This window comes from Drosophila bipectinata, chromosome 4, assembly GCF_030179905.1.
Source record: "Drosophila bipectinata strain 14024-0381.07 chromosome 4, DbipHiC1v2, whole genome shotgun sequence".
In the NCBI taxonomy this organism is placed as follows: domain Eukaryota; kingdom Metazoa; phylum Arthropoda; class Insecta; order Diptera; family Drosophilidae; genus Drosophila; species Drosophila bipectinata.
In genome coordinates, this window is record NC_091740.1 from 3,323,031 (window position 1) to 3,329,197 (window position 6,167).

Genomic DNA, 6,167 nt, shown 5'->3' on the forward strand with positions numbered 1-6,167 from the left:
AGCTCCACATTAATACCCCTGTTGAGAAGAAGGTCATCAGTTCCCGGATGATAAGATCACGTACCAACATCGAAACCTACACAGGATGGCTAAATAACGCCCTACACAGGATTTGATATTGACAATGCCGTGGTCAACCTCACTCAGAAGATGCACAATGCTGCCTTAGTCGCAACACTAAGGGCTCCATGCAATAACAAAATCCTTCAAAAGCACCTAAATTTGTGGTCTCCAGAGGTAGCTCTACTGCTCAATGAAAAGCGACGGCTTAGAAGGATCTGGTTCCGAACTAGGTATCCCAGCGACAAAACAGCTCACACGAAGCTGCTTCAGAGGTTGCGGACTTGTGCTTTTGAAGAATACCTACGTCAGGTTGAGCCCGGCGACTCCGAGCACACCTTGTGGCAACTGACAACTCACATCAAGCGTCCAAAGAAAAGGGTGGCTCAGGAGAGGGCGGACGCATTTGCTGCTCATTTGGAGGACGTGTGAGGAGATTTGGTCTCCCCACACGCTAAGACAGATAGCCGGGGGTAAAGGGGGGGCCGAGGAGACGGAAAAAGGGGGTCAACCACCGGTCATCAACCCGGGCAGCCCAAGGGAACGTCGCCAGGATCAGTACGGGGGGTTGGGGGGAAAGGTGAAAGCCAGTTACCGTGGGTTCCGGCGAAGGGCTACCCGTGGGAGGACGGAATCTATGTGGAACCACTAACCATACAGCATATAGACAACCCATTTCATACAACGAAAATGGACGCGAAAATTTCTTGCGACAGGCCCCAGCAGGCCCCAGAGCGGATTTCTTACGCTCTCTTACGCTCATCGTTCGTTCATCTTACGCTCATTCTCTCATTAAATTTTTTCTGTTTCTCAGTCTCTAAACGGAGCGCGATGAAGAAGGTTGGCCTGCGCTTCGGTAGATCTTCGTATGTATGCGTGTCACACATTCACATACACGGGTGTATGTGTGCGTGCGATTTCGTTTCGAAGCCAGCGCACAAAATTTGGATTTTTCTTACTTTTCAGGCTTGCTACCCTAACCAAATTCGGGTATTCGTTATTTGATGAAATGACGAAAGAAATTATATTATTTTTTATATTATATTTTTTATTATTTCAGCATACATTTTTAATTTATTTAGGAAAAAGATTAAGTGTTAGTAGTAAAATGTTTTCTGTATATATATTTTTACGAATCATTAAAAATCAATATACTGAGAAAGTGTCAGAGTATATTTCAGTCGGTGACTTTTTTAAAGTTCCAAAATATATAAGGAAATTATTAAATTAACGACAATAATTTAATTAAATCTCACAATAACCCAAATTAATAACAAGTGCCTGAAAAATTGTAAACAAAAAAGGTAAACAAGTCCATCAGCTGTTTTCGTGGGTTCACCCTCCCCTAAAAATCATTCCATCGTTAGAGTAGGCATGCACAAGCCTCTTGCAGAACAACAAAAACTTAAAAGCAATCGGCTTTTTAAGTGACTCCGACTGAAATATACTCTGACACTTTCTCAGTATATTGATTTTTAATGATTCGTAAAAATATATATACAGAAAACATTTTACTACTAACACTTAATCTTATTCCTAAATAAATTAAAAATGTATGCTGAAATAATAAAAAATATAATATAAAAAATAATATAATTTCTTTCGTCATTTCATCAAATAACGAATACCCGAATTTGGTTAGGGTAGCAAGCCTGAAAAGTAAGAAAAATCCAAATTTTGTGCGCTGGCTTCGAAACGAAATCGCACGCACACATACACCCGTGTATGTGAATGTGTGACACGCATACATACGAAGATCTACCGAAGCGCAGGCCAACCTTCTTCATCGCGCTCCGTTTAGAGACTGAGAAACAGAAAAAATTTAATGAGAGAATGAGCGTAAGATGAACGAACGATGAGCGTAAGAGAGCGTAAGAAATCCGCTCTGGGGCCTGCTGGGGCCTGTCGCAAGAAATTTTCGCGTCCATTTTCGTTGTATGAAATGGGTTGTCTATATGCTGTATGGTTAGTGGTGGAACGTAACGGTGGCAGGTGAAAGAGTAAACGGCGCCACCCGGGGGAAGAAGGAATCGAGGTGGAACGTAACGGGTCCCGGGGCAACGTTGGGAAAGTCCAGTGGGGGAATCAGCACGATGCGCAGGCGTGCCTTAGAAAGTGTGGCGGGGTGAGCGGCAAGGAGCAGAGGGGGGGGGGGGGTTTCGACGAAGAGTGCAACGGGCCCTGGAAGCCCACCGGTGCACCACGCACCAGCAGCAGAGATCCGTGGCCGGGGGAGACGAGGGGCCACGGACAGCGACCCGCCAACGGGAAAGTGGCGTGATTCTGGAAGCAGGATTAACGGCAGGAGCAGAATCCAGGAGGATTAACGGGCGCTCCAGTCAGTATAAAAGGAGGCCCATTGGAGCGGCTCGAGACGAGTCTTTTTAGGAAGCTTGTAGCGTTGAGTTGGAGGACCTCCTGTGGAGAGTCCGCCATTCAAGTGTTAGAGCGTTTCTAAAAAGGATTCGGGTTTTGTTTGAGTTGAAGGACCGCCTTTGGAGAGTCCGACAGCCAAGCGCAAGGAGAGCGAATAAGAAAATAAGGAAAGGATCCATTGCTGGACCTTCCTCCGGAAACCCAGGGTCGTGTAGTCGAGTTGGTTCATTCCCGAACACGGCAGGTAGCCTTGCAAGGAAGTGAGGAAAGGATAAAGTCTGGCGTATGCCTTACCGACTCCTGAAATCATAACCAACAGGCTTGGTCCTGCGAGACAAGGATAGACCGACTCGAGATCGCACGCCCGGTGTACACGAGATGTAAAGGACGAGACACAAGACAGAACCAGGGTGGGGAGACCGAGTTGAGCCACTCCCGAACACGGCAGGTAGCCTTGCAAGAAAGTGAGGAAAGGATAAAGTCTGGCGTATGCCTTACCGACTCCTGAAATCATAACCCACAGAAGTGGTCCTGCGAAACAAGGAGGCCTACTTGGGATCACACGCCCGGTAACCACGAGACGTACAGAACTAGGGAGACAAGGATCCGTTGCTGGACGGTTTCCTCTACAAGCCCGAGGCGTCAGAGTCGAGTTGAGCCATTCCCGAACACGGCAGGTAGCCTTGCAAGGAAGTGAAGAAAGGATAAGTCTGGCGTACGCCTTACCGACTCCTGGAATCGCAACCAACAGGCGTGATCCTGCGAAACACGGATCGGCCGACTCAAGAACTCGCGTCCAAGTCACAGACCAAGTGAGAACACCCTGGTCACCAGCCCCGCCACTACCAACTCGGGTCCGCCGGAGCGTATGCACGGTGTCCCGGTGTAGCGGGAGCGCGACAATACGATCAGGCACACGGCGGCTTCCAAACCTGGCACCGGAGCGTATGCACGGTGTCCCGGTGTAGCGGAGACGTCACACGGCAACTTCCAAACCTGGCGCCGGAGCGTATGCACGGTGTCCCGGTGTAGCGAAGGCGGCAGTCAGCAAACAAACTCCCAAACCTGGCACCGGAGCGTATGCACGGTGTCCCGGTGTAGCGGAGGCGACCGACCGCAGCCAACCGTCAGATCAGTCGTAGTCGACCCAAGGGGGTGTTTTCTCAAGGCCAAAGGGCAGAAGGTAGCGGAATCGCTGGCAGCGCGGCGACAGGAGTACCATCGGCGACGGAGTAACGGCGGCGACGGAACAGCGGCGGCGTATCCCGGACAACCCGCATAGGACGCCGACGACGGAGCCAACAGGAACGGAAGGAGCAACGAGTAAAAGAGAAAGAAAGCCTTTTGTAATATAAAGAGGTCTCAAAATAAAGAGTGTGGAAACTTCAAGCTATTTTTATTACTTTCTGGGCTTGGGCAATCACGTCGAATCTATAAATTTGGTGGAACGGATCCGCGAAACTCTGTGAGCTAGCCGCGGCAAATTGTGGCGATCGGCAGCAGAAAGACAGTTCGTTACACCTGGTGCCCAAACTTCGTGATTGCATTTAGCCTAGAAAATAACATAGCAGAAAGATGGGAAGAAAGAATTGGATCTACACATTGAGAAAGGAGGAGCTGAGCGAAGTGTGTAGAGAGCTCGGTCTACCAGCAGACGGGACTGTGGAAGCAATGAGATCCTCAGTGGCGAGGTGGGTCGACGAATCCAAGGAAGAGGAGGTACTGGCGCTAACGCACGGCCTAGAGGAAAGGTTTGGACAAAGATCAACCCCCAGGCAGAGAGCAGCCAGCGAAACAAAGTAGTTTATAGAGAGCCTGGCGGTACCAGATCCAAGAATGGGAAGGAGCATAGAACCGCAATCAAGAAAGTATGTTCCGGCCCCGGTGGATTACGCCAAAGTAGCCAGACAGGTGCGAGACTGGTCGTTTCGTTTCGACGGCACAGGGGACCCGTTAGAGTTCTTGGACCGAGTAACGTGGTCCGCAAAGACATACGGATTAGACATAATCACGATCCCCAGAGCCATGCCAGAACTACTGCAGGGCAGGGCCCAAAGATGGTTCATCATGAACGACGAAGAATGGCCAACATGGGCGAGGTTCAAGGCAAGCTTCGAAAATTTTTTCCTGCCGAAAGGATACTTCGAAAAGTTGGCGGACCAAGTTCGCCAACGGAAGCAGCGTCGCGGAGAGCCTTTCAAAGAGTACATGGTGGACCTTCAGTCACTAATGAAACCTTTGGGAAAAACCACGAAAGAAGTAATCGAGAGGCTCGTCGAAAACTGCATGCCAAGGATGAAGATGTTCATAAGGCCATACGCCTGCGCGTCTTTAGAGGAGGTGATGGGCCTAGCAGAGGAGTTTGAGGAATTAGCGCAGGAGGAAGAGGCCTTTAACAGGCAAGTGGCCACAGAACAAAGGTGGAGCCACAGTCAGCCGGCCGTAAACGAGAGGTGGCAGAGAGAAGAACCGCAGCATAGTGAAGCGGCAAGGTACCAGAGGGACCAATGGACCCAGAAAGGGCAACGGGACGAGTTCCACCACCAGGCCGTTCAAAACACACAATGGACACCAAGGTGGCAAAGAGAGGAACCGCGCCAAGGCCCACCGGAGCGACAGAACAGCACGAACCAAAGTTGGATGCCGAGATGGCAGCCTGAGACCCAGCATAGGTCGGCTCCGCAACAGCCTAATCAGCAGTGGGCAGCAGGGCCAAGGCAGGGTCCGGTCGAGAACCCAGCCCAGGCATGCAACAGATGCGGTGGCATGGGCCATTGGGCCAGCGGGTGCCGGAACCCAAGGCTGCTTTTCTGCAAAATATGCGGCGCGACAGGAGTTAGAAGCACAAAATGCTGCCAGAGGGCGGGAAATGCGCAGCGGTCCCAGCAACAGGGAGGAGAGCAGGGATCGCACGGTGCTGCCTCTCAAAACTAATAGGAGGACTAGCCGGAGAAGAGCAGCAGTTGACGGCAACCATCGAGGTCGAGGGCACGGAGGTGAAAGCCATGCTGGATACAGGAGCGACGGCGAGTTTTATATCAGAGGACCTAGCAGAGAGCCAGGAAATAGCCGGGAAACGAGTCGCGATAAAGAGGCGGGTAAAGTTAGCCAATGGAAGCCATACAGAAACACGCGCCGCATTACAGGCTCGGATAAGCTTCGGCAACAGGACAAAGACCCTGAACCTGCTGGTGATGCCAGGCATGGTGCTGGGATGGGATTTCCTCAGCGAGTTTGGCGCAACGGTGACATGCGCAGGCCACCGCGTTACCATACCCAAAAGGGAGAGATGGGGCGGATGTCTGGAGGATAGACTGTCCGTAGCAGTGTCCGGATGTCCAGAGGTATGGGAAGACGAACGCAATAAGAGATTTATCGGGAGAGAGCTAGAAGCGTTCGCCGGCCAAAGAGGATGCTCGAACATAACTCAGCACAGGATAACCATGAAGGACGACATTCCCATAAAGCAGCGATATTACCCCAAAAACCCGAAAATACAGAGGGAAATAAACGCAAAATTGGAGGAGCTGTTGGAAAAGGGATGCATTGAGCCCTCGAATAGCGCATACAGCTCACCCATTGTAATGGTGAAGAAAAAGCGGGTCAGTGAAGAATGTGCGTGGACTTCCGGCAAATCAACGCAAAATCAGTAAAAGATGCGTACCCAATGCCACGAATAAATTTCATATTGGAGCATCTAAGGGAGGCCAGATTCTTCAGCATCCTCGACT